We start from the raw sequence: 18389 nt of genomic DNA, 5'->3' as shown, positions 1-18389 counted from the left end.
ATGAACTCGTGCCTCACTTGCACGAGTCCTAATTTTTTTTTCATATTTAAACAATCTCGTGAATGCAATTTATAAGTTGTGTGCCAATCTCGTGGATGCAATTTACGAGTTGTGTGCCAATCTCGTGGAAGCAATCCAAGAGTTCTCATTATGCTATATCAAAGTAGTGTAGAACTTGTGCTTGTCATGCATAAGTTCTTTGTTTATTCAATTACAGAGTACAAAACTCGTACCTTACATGCACGAGTTTATATTATATTTTTTCTCTCATATGTATGAGTTTATATTATATATTTTTCTCTCACATGGACTCGTGCCTCACATGCACGAGTCCTAATTTTTTTTCATATTTAAATAATTTTGGGAATGCAATTTACGAGTTGTATGTCAATCTCATAGAAGTAATCCACGAGTTCTCATTATGCTATTCTTATAGAAGCAATCCACGAGGCTTGTTCGAATATATTCATGCCAATATCATCATTGTGATACACGAGAATAACCAGATTGAGGGAGGTTTATTGATGTTAAATTTCGTACTCTCCAACACCAATGTGAATAAGATCTTTGAGAACATTTAAGGAAGAGGGACCCCTCCTTTCATTAAATTAATAATATCCACACCCATAACATCACTTCTATTCATTTTTACCTTAATCTACATAAATTCATTGTATCAATGCCACAAAACTAACAAGAACAAGAATCCATGATTTTGTAAAATGATGAAACATGACACATGTCATAATTTTACTGGCAAGATGAGATAATTTATTTCCTTGTATCAGGAAATATTTTATTCCCTAATCATAATGGGAAGAGGAACAATAATAGCACATCTTCATCTCCTTCTTCTATAGCAAGAATCAATGTAAGTATATATCATTCTCTTATATAATCTTAGTTTTACAAACATACATACCTCAATTTCACATGGTTTATCTTTGTTTGCATATATATGTGTTTATGCTACTGTATTTTGTTAAAAATTGGAATTGTTAATTAAGTGTAATAGCCATGCAGTAAAAATAAAATTTATATACAGTCACTGTTTAGTTAATTTTAATGCGAATGATATAGAGATCTTTCAGCTCTATTGAATTACATTTATAATGATTTTGTTTTTGTTGATGTTATATAGTTTGTGTTTGGGTGGCAGGATAGGGATATGCAAATGATGTTTGGAAAACTGCATAATCCTCTTCCTACTCTTGCTCATGCTCAGTATATCCGCCCCACTTCGCTATCTACTCCACCATCACCACCAAAAGGTATAATAATATTATTATTCATTTTTAATGGACAAAATTGCCCCATGCCTTTAATTCATTCATCTATTATATCTTAATGATAATAATAATAAATGAAACTTTACCATCTTTATTTATCTGCAAATTTGGCTTCTTTTGTTCGTTGCCCAATAATTACCTTAAACCCATATAAAGACAATTTTATTATAACATATTAACTTTAAAGTTTGTACCCAAAAAAATATTAAGTTTAAAGTTGTATCACTTAACAATTCTTAAAGAAATATTCTAATTTCATTCATTTTATTAATATAAAAATGAAATATAAAGAAGTTAGTCCTCATATTTAATGAATGAAATAACACGTTTAAAAACAAAATTATTCTAATTTCTAAGGAAAAACCAAGATTCTGGTGAGTAAGAAGAAATTTCCATTATAATTTGATATATTCATATTGAAAATTTTATGCCTGTGGATGAGTTGGTTCCTTGAGCAGAAAATGCACAAAGCAGGATTTGGTAATTCTACAAACTTGGTTTATAATAGTAATTGTTAGCTTTCTCATCCTTCTATTAAAAAGGATTACTATACAATGCCACAGGTTACATAAATCATTGGTTGTTGCCACACTATAAGTCATTGAAATAACAATATTTACTTAATAACTTGCAAATTGCTTACTACTGTTAAGAGGGGGAAAAGAAGATGCTCATTTTGGTGGATATGTATCAAATTATTATAATGTTTACTTGTTGATTTCATTGCAGCCCTTTCAAAACCAGCCACAATCTCCGGTATCAGTTGCTGCTATGCCTCGTAAACCACCTGGCATTCGCGCTCGAGTGCGACAAGAAGAGGGCAAGCCACAGACCCGCACAGCATTGCTGAACGGGTAAGGACAGGATTCACATGAATGACATTGCACCAACATGGTTTATAACCAATTCACTGCAGACTATATGGTTTCTTATTAATATATCATTGGGTTAGAATCTATTCATTCCTCTGTATTTCGGGTATATGCAGTTGCGTCGCGAAAGAATGAAGTCATTACAAGAATTAGTTCCCAGCATCAATAAGGTTGGCTAGACTCACCCATAATTTTTATGTATGTAATAATTATCTACTCTTAAAATGTGAGTCAATCTATCCTTATATGCTATGAAACTATGACTGTAGACGGACAGAGCCGCGATGCTTGATGAAATTATGGAATATGTGAAGTTCCTGAAGCTCCAGGTTAAGGTATGGATTATATGCACAATCAAAGAATATATTTTCTTCATTTCCTAAATCTATAATTCAATTTCTTCCTATGTAATCTAGTACATATTTTTAACCAGCTACATTTCTTTATACCAATTAGGTGAAGTAAATAAAACCCTGTATCCCTTTTTTACATGTCATTTAATTTCATTGAAATGTTGAAACAGGTTCTAAGCATGAGTAGGATGGGAACAACAGGTACAGTTGCTCAGCTTGTCTCTGATATTCCCCTTTCTGCAATAGAGGTGATAAGTGTGGAAAACACTGTGCTACTTTTTTTACTTCATATTCTGTACATAATCTCCAAATACGCCTTACTTTTATTTTTATGAAGCACCACACTACACATTCAAGTTCTCTAACTTGTGTGTGTTTTTGGTATATGAGGTCACATGTTCCTAAGGGTGTCTCATTCTATTTTCCGGACCAATCAGATATTGTTGGAACTTGGTTGTGAGTGTGAAATCAAAAAACATCCAAGTCCCACGTAGAAGAGTTTTGAAACAAAACTACTCCTAAGTCCCACAGTGGAGAGATGAGGAACTTGAAAAAAATCTAAAGTTATAAATATAAGTTTTCTCCATTCATATTTTTTTGCCCCAAGTTTAATGTTTTTTCATTTAACTTTTTCTTTCTCCCTCATATTTTCTCCCTCATATTTTCATTTAACTTCTTCCCTTTTCTTTCCGTGACACTAAGAAATGACACATATAGCCATAATGTGGGAATTTCGAGAATAGTCAGTATCGAGGGAAAAGAATTGGCACAGGTAGCCAATATTGTGGGAGAACTGATACCGGTAGTTAGTATTGTGGGAAAAGAATTGGCATGAGTAACCATATTGTGAAGATTTCGAGAATTGACACTGATAACCATATTGTGGAAATTTCAAGAATTGGCACTAATAGCCATATTGTGGTTGGTGTATTCGAGATTGGTTCTTACAGTGCAATAAGAATTCGATAACAGAGATCTGAACTGTTTTATCCTAGGGACGACGTGGTTGATAGTCTGCTTGCATATTTTTTGCAGTGTCACGAAACGTCTTAAAGAGAGCGACCTGCTCGTGACTCAGCTAGTAAGTATTATTTCGTGCAATTTATAATTGTTGCAAGCTACGGTAACAACAATTTTAAGACATTTGTACTGTAATGACATTCGTAGATAATATTACTGGACTGAACAACTATGACGTGAACAAACCATTTCGATTTGATGGGACAAATTTCAAACGTTAGCAACATAAGATGAAATTTTTCCTCACTAAGAGAAAAGTTGCACACGTTTTGAAAATCAATGTTCTAATGCTGCTGGAGAAAGCTGAAAAAAAGAAGAAGGATAAACTAATTATTAATATAGCTCTCTGGAATGAAAATGATTACTTTTATGAATTTCATTATGAATGAGTTGTCACAGAATCTTTATAATTACTACAACCCATATATGTCTGCCAAATTAATTTAGTATGCACTTGAGAAATAAAGAAATATGATATCAAGAAAGTTAAGATAAAAAATAATATATGATGTTATCACAACCTCAAGTATCAAATGACTGATAATAAATTAGTAATCAGTAGAATCTCAGTCCTATGACATACATAGAATTGCTCATGAAATCATTTCTGATGATATGACCCTAGAGAGTTAAACTCATAGAACTTATGAATGTGTATTCATTGAGTATGCTGTACACACCAATGCATACATGTTTTATGACCTTAACACAAAAATGATCATTGAGTCTAACGATACTGACTTCAATGAAACAAAATTTCTTTTTAAATTAAGGAATAGTGGAGGCACATCAACTAGTCACATACTTGTGGTTAAAGATAATGATATAAAATGAAAGGTTTGAAACAGAACCTAGAAGAAGTAAGAAAACAATAATTGTTAGAGAGTATAGATATGATTATATGGTCTATATATTAGAGGATAATCCATCAACTCTCCAAGAAGTTTTGACTTCGTTGGATGTTGACTTGTGGTGAGAAGGCATAAATGATGAGATGGACTATCTAGAGTCTAAAATAAAATACATTATGTTAGCTCAATCCACTAATGAAGTTTGCTTGTAGGGATTCCCCTATGGGACAATTGATACTAGTTCCGTTGATCCATTGTGATAGTATCGCGACTATTGCAAAAATTGAGAACCGCTTTTATAACGGTAAGAAACGACAAATTCGTCGTAAGCACAACACCATTAGAGAGTTACTCTCTACAGGAGCTGTTAGAGTGAATCATGTGCGCACTGAGAATAACTTAGCAGATCCTTTGACGAAAGGACTAGCTAGAGAGAAAGTCCATAATACTTCTAAGAGTATGGGACTATTGCCCTTAGAACGAGGATCACTCATGATGGTAACCTGACCTAACTGACTGGAGATCCCAAGAAACAGGTTCAATGAGTGATAACAAGTTATAAAATGATATGAGAATGAACATGCTATAAAATTATGAGAAGCATGATTCCTACAACATATGTAAGAATGAGTTAAACTCTTAATGAGATATATATTCCAATTAGAGTGGAGTACATAGGCTAGAGGAGTACTCTTGATAGACTCACCTATGTGAATGTGGAAGTGGGGGCCGCTTCCTATATAATTTGGGGGCATAAATTTCTAGAGCGTTCACTATACTAAGATAGACGTGCATGACCTTTAACGCACGAGCTTTACAGAATACACCTTTGAAAATGTTGTGTATGGTTTGATGCCGAAGATAGAGTTCAAGACTACGAGTCACTCTAGTAAAATCTGGATCTTATTCACTATACAAAGGTTCAAGTCGCATGACACATTTGTTTATGCATAATCTTATTGAGACCACAAAAAATTCTCGAAAATCATTTTTTAATTTCAAGTGGAGGATTGTTGGAACTTGGTTGTGAGTGTGAAATCAAAAAACACTCAAATCCTACATAGAAGAGTTTTGAAACAAAACTACTCCCAAGTCCCATATTAGAGAGATGAGGAACTTGGAAAAAATCTCAAGTTATACATAGAAGTCTCCTCCCTTCATATTTTCTTGTCCCAAGTTCAACTTTTTCTTTATCCCTCATATTTTCCACCGATGCATTTCCGGTAAACTTCTCCTCCTTTCTTTCCATGACACTAAGAAATGGCACATACAACCATATTGTGGGAATTTCGAGAACTGACATCGGTAGTCAGCATTGGGGAAAAGACTTGACACAGTTAGCTATATTCTGGACATTTCGAGAATTGACACTAGTAGTCAGTATTGAGGGAAAAGAATTGGCATAGGTAGTCATATTGTGGGCATTTCGAGAACTGATACTAGTAGTCAGTATTGTGGGAAAAGAATTGGCACAGATAGCCATATTGGGAGAATTTCGATAATTGGCACTGATAGCCATATTGTGGGAATTTCGAGAATTGACACTAGTAGCCATATTGTGATGGGTGTATTCGAGATCGGTTCTTACAGTACAGTAAGAATTCGATAACAGAGATTTGGACTATTTTATCTTGGGGACGGCGTGGGTAATAGTTTGCTTGTATATTTTTGGCAGTGCCACGAAACGTCTTAAGGAGAGCGACTTGGTCGTGACTCACACAAATGGATGTTAAAATAAAAATGTGTTGAGAATAGTATAAATCATGTAGCTACTTTCGTTAATCGATTAATAGTTGTTTTATTAATCAATTAATAGGTTGAATAATCGATTAAACTGACAATTATTTATGTTTTAAAGGGCAATGTGCTTGAAATGAAAAATAGCGCGAAGAATTATTCAATTTCAACTATGTCCTCTCATTCCCCAATAATCGATTACATACTGTCTAAATCGATTAAAATCTTTCTTTCTTTCTTTCTTTCCAACAATGGTATCAAGAGCTTTGTAAAGATTATGTGTGAATCAATTCTTGACGAAAGGGACTTGTGAAGGTGACGAGGAAAGATGTGATTCTGTGTGAATCCATGATCAAAAGGGCCAACAATGAAAGAATGGTGTTTTTGCAGAATGACAAGAAGTTTATTGATGGAGAAACCAAATGAAGGCAATCATTGAATTTCAAGAAGTTTATGAGATTGTACAAAACATATATCAAGAAATTGGTGATAATGCCACCAAGGCTCAAAGGGAATTCTACAAAGAGGCAAAGAAGAAAGACTATAAAGCTTTGTTCCTCATCCATCAATTTATTGATGGTGCTAATTTTGAGAAGATAAGTGGAGCAGAAACATCACAGCAGACCTAGGATAACTTGGAGAAAAGTTATGAGGGAGTTGCAAAGATCAAGAAGGTGAGATCACAAACCTTGCGTAGGCAACATGAACTCCTTCAGATGGATGAAAGTGAATCTGTTTCTGCATACATGACCAAAATTATGACTCTCACTAATCAGATGAGGTCATATGTGTAAGACTGATATTGCAACTAAGAGGGGGGGGGGGGGGAATTAGTTGACTTTAAATAATGTCAACTTTTTCTGTAAAATCAAGAGTTAAAGTGCAGTGGAAAATATATGCAAAAAATTAATAAGTAAAATCAAAGAGATAAGAGAGAAGAGAATACACAATAATTTTTATACTAGTTCACCTTCTTGCCCATCAAAGGCTACGTCAAGTACTCTTGCATCACAAGAGATTTTTCCACTAAAGATTATGAGTTGCAATTATAATATCTCACCCCGAGATCTCTATGTACCTTACACACTCCTTAATCCTTATTCACCTTTGGAAAACACATTTCCAAGTGATTCTAATCCCCTTTCTTATCACACCCCGTGAAAGAAAGTATTCTGCAATAATAATGAAGCATGTTCAACAATGGCGGAATTGCCTTTACAAGTATGAAAGTGATGTAACTTGCAATCCAAACAACTCTTTTTGTATACTTAGTAATAATGCTTCTCTCACTATTTTTCTGCATTTTTGCACTCGGTTCTTAAACTTTCCAATATGCTTTATGTACCAAAGATGAAGAATAATCTTCTTAGCCTTTGTCAACTATTGGAGAAAGGCTATGAGATGGTGATGAAGGATGGTATGCTCACTGTCTTTGACCATAATAATCAGAAGATTCTAAAAGCTCCACTTTCCTCAAACAGAACCTTCAAAGTTCAGATACATATTGGTGAGCAAAAGTGCCTTCAAGCAACTGTAGAACAAATCACTTGGTTATGGCATCAAAGGTATTGTCATCTAAACTTTAAAAGTTTAGAATCACTAAGCAAAAATAATTATGTGACAGGATTACCACTCATCACAGTACCAAAAACATTGTATGATGAATGTCAAGTGAGTAAGAAAACAAGAAACTCGTTTGCTTCTGACATACCTTCAAAAACAGAAAAGCCTTTGGAAGTAGTCTCTAGTGATGTATTTGGTCCCTTTGAAGAAGATTCAATTGGAGGGAATAGATACTTCCTAACCTTCATTGATGATCATATAAGAAATGTATGGATATATCTGTTAAAGAAGAAGAGTGAGTGTTTGAGAAATTTCAGAAATTTAAAGCTCAAGTTGAAAGGAATAGTGATATAAGATTGAAGCAATTAAGATCATATGGTGGAGGTGAGTACACCTCTAATGAATTAAGTGAATTCTGCATCAAAGAAGAGATCTTTCATGAAATAATTTCCCCCTACACACCTCAACACAATGACACTACAGAAGGAGCAAACAAAACTCTACTTAACATGTATAGAAGCATGTTGAAAACCAAAAACTTGCCAAAGAAGTTTTGGTGTGAGGTTGTTTCAACAACTACATACATCGTCAATAGGTGCCCTACTAAGAGATTGAACTTTTAAGACCCCTGAGGAAATTTGGTTAGGTACTAGACCAAATTTAAGTCACCTAAGGTCTTTGGCTCAATCTGGTTTGACCATGTTCCTGATATTTTTTGGCTACCATAGCACTGGTGCATATTGAGTCTATGATCCTCTAACTTGGAATTTTATGATTTGTAGAAATCTAAGGTTTGATGAGAGCCAATGCTGGAAATGGAATCAAGTTGACAAGGACTCATGGGTTAAAACTGGGCTACTACTTCATGATGAAACCAGGCTGCAAACTGTTAAAAATGAAGTTAGAATGCATGACACTGGTGAAAATGATACAATTAGTACTCAAACTCCAAGTACACTATCAACATCTCAAAGGATGAGACAACCATCATCCAGATGAAGAGACTATGAAGTGTTTTCATATTCCATAATCATAGCATAAGGGGATTTTGTTCACATGGCCTTGCTAGCAGAAATGGAACCACTTAGCTTGAAGGAGGAACTTGATCAATCTCATTGGATCAAAGCAATGGAAGATGAGTTAATGTCCATTGAAAGAAATAAATCTTGGACTTTAACAACTTTGCCAAGTGATAAGAAGACAATAGTAGTCAGATGGGTGTTTAAGACTAAACTCGATCCAAATGGAGAAGTGTCCAAGTACAAAGCTAGATTGGTTGCAAAGGGATTCTTACAAAAACAAAGGTTTGATTATGATGAAGTTTCTGCACAGTATCTAGGATTGAATCAGTAAGGTTGGTGATTGCTCTAGATAGCCATCATTGTTTGGATATCCATCAAATGGATATGAAGTCTGCATTCCTAAATAGATCTCTTGACAAGAAAGTTTATGTGACTCAACCACCCGATTTTATAGAAGAAGGCAAAAAGGAAATGGTATTCAAGTTGCACAAAGCTCTCTATGGGCTTAAGTAAGCTCCAAGAGCTTGGAACAGAAGGATAGATGCTTTCTTGTTGCAGCTTGGCTTTACAAAATGTACTATTGAGAATGGTGTGTATGTAAAAGGAATACACACAACTGACCTTCTAATTCGGTGCCTATATGCTGATGATCTCCTCATAACAGGTGGAGACTTCAACAATATCCTAGCATTCAAACAAGAGATGCAAGCTGATTTTAAATGACTGATCTAGGAGAACTTTCATACTTCTTAGGCATTGAATTCAAGAGAACTGAAGCTGGAGTTTTCATGCACCAAAGGAAGTACACTACTAATATATTGCAGAGGTTTCAAATAATGAACTACAATCCAGTAGCAATCCCTGCTGAAGCTAGAACTGTGCAATGCCAAAGAGAAACATACCAAGAAGTGGATAAAACATTATTTAGACAAATGATAGGCTCATTGAGGTATGTGTTCAACTCAAGGCTTGACATCACATATGGAGTTGGATTAGTAAGCAGGTTCATGGAGTCTCCTAAACAAAGTCACTTAGGCGCAATGAAGAGATTGTTGAGGTACGTAAAAGGAACCATTGGTTATGGGTTTTGTATCCTGCAAGGTCAGACAGAAGCAACAACAGGTTGATTGGCTACTCTGATGCAGATTGGTGTGGTGACAAATCTGATAGGAAGAGCACAATTGACTACTTATTTCGCTTAGGTAATGCTCTTGTGAGTTGGTGCCCCAAGAAGTAGGATGTAGTTGCTTTAACCTCATGTGAAGCTGAGTACATTGAAGCTAGCATGAGTGCTTGTCAAGCTGTTTGGCTAGATGCCTTGTTATAAGAACTAAAACTGAAAACTGAAGTAGGAGTGCAAATGATGGTGGACAAAAATCTGCCATTAACCTGACAATGAATCTAGTGGCTCATGGAAGAAGCAAACACATAGAGACTAGATTTCACTACATTAGAGGTCAAGTATCCAAACTGAATCTAGTGGCTCATGGCAGATGTGTTTACCAAACCATTGAAGAAATGAAGATTTGAAGAACTCAGACACAAGATTGGAGTCATTAATCTAGCTAGTATGAATTAAGGAAGAGTGTTGAGAATAGTATAATTCATGTTGCTAGTTTCGTTAATCGATTAATAGTTGTTTTATTAATCGATTAATAGGTTGAATAATCTATTAAACCGACAGTTGTTTCTATTATAAAGGGCATTGTGCCTGAAATGAAAAATAGCATGAAGAATTATTCAATTCCAACTATCTCCTCTCATTCCCCGATAATTGATTACATATTGCCTTAATCGATTAAAATCTTTCTTTCTTTCTTTTTTCCAAAAAAATGTACATATTACTCATTAGAAGATTTTGACAATCGATGATATAGCCATCTTCAGAAAAAATTGTTCGAACCTCTTTTGGTTCTTCATGCATATGTTTTTTCATTGAAGTAGAAACGTTCTCACACATTTAGAGATTTCATTGTTCTAGTGTTTTATTTTTTAAAAAGAAATATATGTTCCAACCAACATTGTCCAATTTCAACTAATTAACGTGGGAACTTGGGAAATGTTTTTTTTTTCACTTCCCACATTGGTCAGTTGGAAGTGAAACATTACTGAGGAGAAAAAAGTAATGGAATTATGGGGATTGAGATAGTGGTGAAATTTGGGATTATGGGGTTAGAAATATGTGTTTGAGATTGAGTTAGAGTGTTTGGGGAAGCAGGAATAAAGAGGGAGCATCATATACTCCTTAAAGTAAAACACAAATTTAATATATATTTACTTTATATATACTAGTCAATGAGAATGAAATAGTAAATGAAGTGGTACACATCCACAAATTTAATTAATTAGAAAAAAAAAGAATACGAAAATTTACGTTTTTATTTAAAAAAAAAGTTCCATATAGTTTCATACTAAAAAATATATAAATTGCCTTCTGTAGGGTTTGTAGAAGGTTTTGTGGGTATACAAACTAAAATTGTAGTCAAACCCATTAACTAAGAGATGTTCATGTTCAATCTAGCAAACCCATTTACTAAACTTAATTCACTCCAAAGGTCCATAAATCATGTGGATTGTAATCGGTGGATCCTTATTCATGATTCTTTGCTACAGTCTGCAATTCCTTTCTCTACAGGTAGTCATTTTAGTTTTTAATTCACTAATCTAATATAAGATTTGTCAAGTTTATATTAGTCTGATTTAGGTATAATTAATTTTATAAAAGCTCAATGGCCATTTCAGTATAAAATTGGTCTTACACTCTTACAGTAGGGTAACATCGTTTTATATACAACATTTAAAGTACATTTATTTCTACTGACTTAAGGGAAACTTTACTTTCTTCAATGCAAAGTGCTTTGTGTTAGAAATGTCAAAGACAACATGCAACAATTTTGTAGACCTCTTTTTGACAATGGTATACCTAATTACCTATTTCTATCAATAAGCAACACTTTTGAAATGTATGTAATGTATTATTTGGTCACGAGAATGACTTTATAAGCTTTGTCTAATTATAGGGACCTGATTTATTTCTAATTGTTTTGGAACTACTGGATTGAGGACAAGCCTCGTGATGTTACCCCTCTCATAAAAATGTTAGTTTTATTGATTAGTGAATTCATATCTACCCTTTCAAAAAAATTATTATAAGGATTGCATTCTTATCAGTTGCCTGTTGATACATGCCGCTATTACATAACTATTGCATATATTAATCTAACTATTTTTTTAATGTTACCATAGGAAACAATTTTTTATATTTAAGATTATATAATACTCATGTAAATTAAACAGAGAGAAAATGAATGTTTTAAGGATGTTTGTTAAGGAATACATGATAACCTAACTGTGTTTCGTTCACCTGACGTTGACAACTTCCAAATTACTTATGATTCTCTCGAGCTTTTATGTTAAGAAAGCTATTGAATGTTTTAAGGATGTTTCTAAGGAATACATGATAAGAATTGCAGTGATATACTATAATTTTGAAAAAAAGAGGATGCAAGGATATCACATTTTACAGTGAAGACATGGGAGTCATGCCAAATTAACATATCTTTTGTTTTATAATATGTGTTACTCTATGTGCAATAAATTTTGATTGGTTAAAAAACAATTAATAATTAAATTTATAACTTAAATGTATTTTCTTAAATCAATCATAGTTATAGTATATATAATGACACATTATGAGACAAAAGGTTTGAGGGCCTATGAAATTGGGCCAGACCCACACGAGGGGGTGTCAGTTTGTGAATGAGTGTGGATCGGTTGGCATTGACCATTGTGTCCTCTGACTTTACTGCATTAAATGCTGTTTGGACAGTGTCACTGCCATTCTAGCATTTAACGTGGGCAAATTCATTTGTATGATGCACCTTAATCGAAAAATTATAAATATGGTTTAAATTTCCTAGAATCGGCTATGAAAATGTCGATTTTAATTTTTTTCTGACTCCCCCCAAAATCGGCAACAATGAGAGTTTTAGTATTTATATTTATTTTTCTCTCTCCCCTAAATCGGCAAGGAGGGGTTTATATTTATAATTTTGTTTTCTCTCCCCCCTAAATCGGCAATGGGGGAGTTTTTTATATTTTTTTTCTCTCCCCCTAAATCGGCAATGGGGGTTTTATTTTTTTTTCTAATGAACTCTTAAACCCGTGAGCCCTAACCCTATATATACCCCTAACTATATTATTTTTACACAAACATTTCTCCATTCTCTAACATAGTAAAATTTCTTTGAAGTGAGATTTTAGTCACCAATTGTAGAGGTTAGTATATCATTCAATTACTACATTTTATTTCATTATTATAAGTTTATATGTTTTAATATTATTAATTATTAAATGTAGATGTTCATTATGAGAGATATTGTTAGCGAGTTTAGCGATGAAGAAGAGATTGAAATGTGTAGTGATGAGGAGGAGATTCAGTTTGATGATGGTTCATCTCATAGTATGACATATACTACTCCATCATCATTTTTATTGAACACAAATTCTGAAGCTGGTCGTGATTTTGGACATACCACTTGTTTAACGGATATTATTGATAATGATTTGTTTATTGGTATGCAATTTGAATATAAAGGAACCACAATAAATGCAATATAGAATTTCATATCAAAAATTCGTTCGACTATGTTGTTGTAGAGTCTAGACCGGATAGATATGTTGCCAAATGTAAACATTTTGGTGCAGGATGTCAGTTGTGAATTCGCGCTTCTTATAACGTTAAGCGCGATTATTGAGAGATTAGGAAAATTAGTAGAACACACACTTGTGCATCTATGATAGTTTCCCAAGATCATAGTAAATTAAATTCGTCATTTATTTCAGACTTTGTTGTTAATTTGGTATTTGCAGATCCGAGTATACCAGTTAAGGCATTGGTGAAGGAGGTTGTTAGTCACTTTGGTTCTACAGTCACGTATAGAAAGGCATGGACTATAAAACAAATAGCCTTGGCCAAAATTTATGGTGATTGGGAAGGGTCATACAATGATTTACCACGTTGGATTAATGCTCTACAATATTTTTGTCCCAACACAATTGTAAAATATGAAGCATGTCACCAAATTGTATATGACATGGAAGATCCAAGTCGAATCATTCTAGATAGAATATTTTGGGCTTTCAAACCATGTGTTGAAGAGTTTGCATATTGTAAACCAATCTTACAAGTGGATGAGACATATTTGACTGGGAAATATATTAGAACGTTGCTAATAGCAAGTTCACAAGATGGAAACAGACGTGTATTTCTAGTTGCCTTTGCCATTGTTGAAGGAGAGACGAGAAAAGCTTGAGAGTAGTTCTTTTACAATCTTAAGACTTATGTTACCCCTCAACCAAACATGTGTATCATATCAGATAGGGGGACATGTTTATTAGTTGCACTCCGAAGTGAGCTGGTAGGATGGTCTAGTGTAGAATCAGTTTATTTTATTCGTCATCTTGCTAGTAATTTCAATAAAGAATTCTGAGATTCTGATCTAAAAGACAAAGTCGTAGAAATGGTGTGCTATTTATATTTTATAATTTTAGAAATACTATTATATTATGGATATTAATAGGTTTGTATTGATTTTGTAGGTTATAAGTTGATGCGACCACGGTTCGAGCGAACGTTGAATTTGTTGCGTCAAAAACATCTGAGGGCTGGAGCATGGTTGGACCATATTCCAAAAGAGAAATGGAGTGAGGCATATGATGAAGGGAGACGATATGACCACATGACTACTAATCGTGCAAAATGCATAAATTGTGTTCTGAAAGGATCTAGAGCTCTCCCTATCACTATCATTATTAGAGCAACATACTACATGCTTAATGAATGGTTCAATGAACATCGAAATGAAACCTCTAACATGATTATGACAGGACATGTATATTGCGAAGACTTAACAAAGGTGATTAAAGAAAACCAACGTAAGTCTACATGTCAACTGGCTCGTAATTTTTCACGAGATACTGTAGTCTCTGAAGTTGAGGTTGTATCTAGATCTGGTGGTCGACAAGTAAGGCTGTATACAGTGAAACTTGCCGACAATTGGTATGACTGTGGAGAATTTCAATCATTAAGATTGACATGCTCTCATGCTATCGCAACATGCGCTTCTTTGAATTTAGACTGCAGTCAATTTATCTCACCAATTTATCGACTAGATAATATTCAAAAGGTCTATGGATATGAGTTTCAACCAATTGGTAATGAAGAATATTGGTCTCCTCATTCAGGTCCAACATTCATTCCCAATCCTGTTATGCATAAGAAAAGAAGTGGAAGACCAAAGACTACACACATTCACAATGAGATGGATGAAGTTGAAGGTGAACAACTTAAAAAATGTGGATGGTGTAGAACCGAAGGACATAACAGGAAGACATGTCCATCGCGATCTAGAGAACTGGGGGAGAGTTCTAGGCAACATTCCTAAGAGGAATTTATATTTTAATCCTTACTTTTACAATGTAATTTTATTGATCTATAACATATTCTCTCAATTGTGTGTAGTGAAGATACTCAAATGCATTATAACTATAACTATGTATTAACTTGAATGCATTATAACTATAGCTATGTATTAACTTGAATGCATTATAATTATGCATTACAATATATATGTGGTCAAAGAGTGAATGAATGAAAACAAACAAAAAGTGTGGTCATAGTGAGTGACAATGCATGCAGAAAATAGTGAGTGAAAATAGAGAATGCAAACAAATGGAAAACAAAAGTGAATGCAAACAAATGCAGAGATTCCCTCATTGAATAAATAATGAATACAAACAAAGATTGATTGACAATGCATGCAGTTAATAATGAGTGAAAATAGTGAGTGACAATGCATGAAGAGTGTGGTGCAGAGATTCCCTTATTGAATGACCATAGATTTAAATTGTTTCAATGCGTTGATGGAGGCTGGAAACACATACTTTCCACTTTCCATGTGGAGAGGCTACCATCACTCTTGAGGATGTGGCTTACCAACTTGACATTCCGATAGAAGGAGAAGTTGTTACTGGAGTGACAAGTACGGATTGGGAAGCACTTTGCATCCAGTTGTTGGGTGTTGTTCCAGTAGGTAACAAATTAATGAGGCAGAGGGTGAAACTCACTTGGCTTGAGAAGACATTTCGTGATCTCCTTATGAATGCTAATGAAGTTGTTATTGAACAACACGCTAGAGCATTTATTCTGAGAATGATCGGGGGATTTCTCATGCCGGATACATGAGGTAACAGAGTCCACCTTATGTATCTCCCCTTGCTTGAGGACTTTACGAAGACATTCGAATATAGTTGGGGCTCAACCGTATTAGCTTATTTTTATCGAGGACTATGTCGTGCAACAATAATTACTGATCAAAAAGAGATTGGAGGATGTCTACTACTCCTTCAATCATGGGCATGTAATCGCATTTAAAATCTTCCACTAAGACTGCGCGACCCAACACCTTTTTTTCCATTAGTGAAAATGTATATATTAATTTTATCATTATATGTAAATTTTTAATTAAGAAAAGTGATTCAAAATTTTTTACTAACTACCAAAGATTAATAATAGGTGGTCACAATATTTAATCACTACCAACATCCCTAGACATGTTGTTAATACGTGCAATGTTTGATCGTATACTCGTTGATCAAGTATATTTATATTTATGTATTTTATGTAGAAATGTATATTATTTATGTTTGTATATTTTTATGTAGAAATAATAAGTTAAACTTTCATTTTGTTTGTAAATTTATGTTTTAATATTTTTTATATTAACTTTTTTAGTAATATTGCACCCCGATTTTCGGCTACATGACCTCTTTGGGAGTTGCTACCACGTCTTTTGCGGTTAAAACGTGGAAAACTCAATTTAAGCCCAAATTAGGATAAAATGGTCTTTTATATCAAAGTTTGTGTTCGAGAGTCGATTACAGATCGAGGAAGGTATTAGCACAACGTCCGCCCGTAACTAAACGATACCCTAACTAATTGCATGAACTAAATACCCTGGATTTATTTAAATTAAATTGTTTAAATGAAATATTTATTTGTTATTTTTGTGTCTGACAAGAGTTTATCTCGCTCCTACGTATCCCTAAGTGCAATAGGGAAATCAAGACTACGTAGTTCTAGTTTTAAAAATTGGTAACTTGGTTTAATTTAAAATTAGAAATTGTTTGAATTTAATCGAAATGGAATTAATAAACAAAGAGTCAACATTGATTGCTTACCCTCTTTCCACTTTGATAGATAGCAGAAGCAGTACAAGTGATCGCGATCGACTCTCGACTCGGAACGAGTAGAAAGTTGCAATACGAGTTGTAACCTTTCTATTGATTCCCAAAATAATTAAAATTTAAGTATAGTTATTTAAAAGAAAGCTTATAAATGTGTTTGAGTTTAATTGAAGTGGAATTAATAGATGAAGAGTCAACATTGATTGCTTACTCTATTCCCACTAGGGGTGGCAATATGGGCTTGGCCCGATGGGTCAGCCCGTTCGGATGGCTATTTTTAGCGGGTCGGGCTGAGGATTTTAGCCCAAAAACCCATATTCAGCCCGTTTTAGTAGCCCGTTTTTTAGACGGGCCAAGACGGGCCGGGCTGGCCCGACGGGCCATTGTTAAAAAATAAAAAAACTAAAGTGTGTGACACTGTGCTGTGCGAGGGGAGTGACAACTGGTTTCTTCTTTAGAATTTACAAGTTTTAAGCTAAGATGTTATGTTGTTATTGTAATAGACTCATGTTTGTGATTTTTTGTTTTAAAAGACATCTATCAAGTTTGTTGATTATTTTTTTTCTAAAAGTTTTAATTATGTAAATTTTGGAGGGAAAACGGGCCAGCCCGTCAGCCTGCCAGCCCTGCAAAATATGGGTCGGGCTGGCATTTTTAGCCCTTTTAATAATACGGGTCGGGCTGGGCCAGCCCTTATTTTGGCTGGCCAATGGCGGGCTGGGGTGGGCCAGCCCACATTGCCACCCCTAATTCCCACTTCGATAGATAATAGAAGCAGTGCAAGTGACCGCGACCGGTTCTCGACTCGAAGCGAGGAGAAAGATGCGATATGAGTTGTACCCTCGTTATTGAATTCCCAAAAATGATTAAATTTTTTTATATATTTTAGATAACTTATTTACTAAACAAATTAGTTTGCCTATTAAAAAGTATACTAGAGTAAAATTCCATATTAATGGACACATGCACATTAACTTTGTTTGAGATTGAATAGATTATTATGAATGGACATCTGCTATCCAAAATAGTGTGACACTCTATTGTCACTGCTTGTGATTGGTCAGAAAAATAATTAACTATTAAAATTTTAATTTAAATATATTTTCAACCAATCACAAGCAGTGACACATGGAATGACACACTTTGTATGCTACAGAAGATGTGCTCCCGATTATTATAATGCATGCTCCCAAGTGACTTGTTGATTTGTAAAGTTTGCTTTCAAATTATAAGTCATTGGCTCGAAGCAGATATTGAGAATAAAGAGAATAGATTAGTATAATAATGTATGATACAATGCATTTTTATCAAAATTTCTCAAAACCTATATATTTATATATTTTTTAGAAGAACACAACACCTCAATATATCATATACATAGTTCATAATTATATGCATAAGTTAAAGAATGTCATACAGTAGTATCAATGGAAAA

General features: G+C 34.1%; 1 long non-coding RNA gene across 1 annotated transcript; it reads left to right on the top strand.

Moving 5' to 3' along the window:
- Positions 1250-2893, top strand: LOC109345412. The gene is made up of 5 exons (XR_002107412.1): positions 1250-1271; positions 2019-2143; positions 2278-2331; positions 2431-2496; positions 2685-2893. It is a non-coding gene; the product is annotated as an uncharacterized LOC109345412 (long non-coding RNA).

This window comes from Lupinus angustifolius, chromosome LG04, assembly GCF_001865875.1.
Source record: "Lupinus angustifolius cultivar Tanjil chromosome LG04, LupAngTanjil_v1.0, whole genome shotgun sequence".
NCBI classification, from domain to species: domain Eukaryota; kingdom Viridiplantae; phylum Streptophyta; class Magnoliopsida; order Fabales; family Fabaceae; genus Lupinus; species Lupinus angustifolius.
Note: the sequence above shows the minus strand (reverse complement) of the source record. Positions and strands in the feature narration are given on the sequence as shown.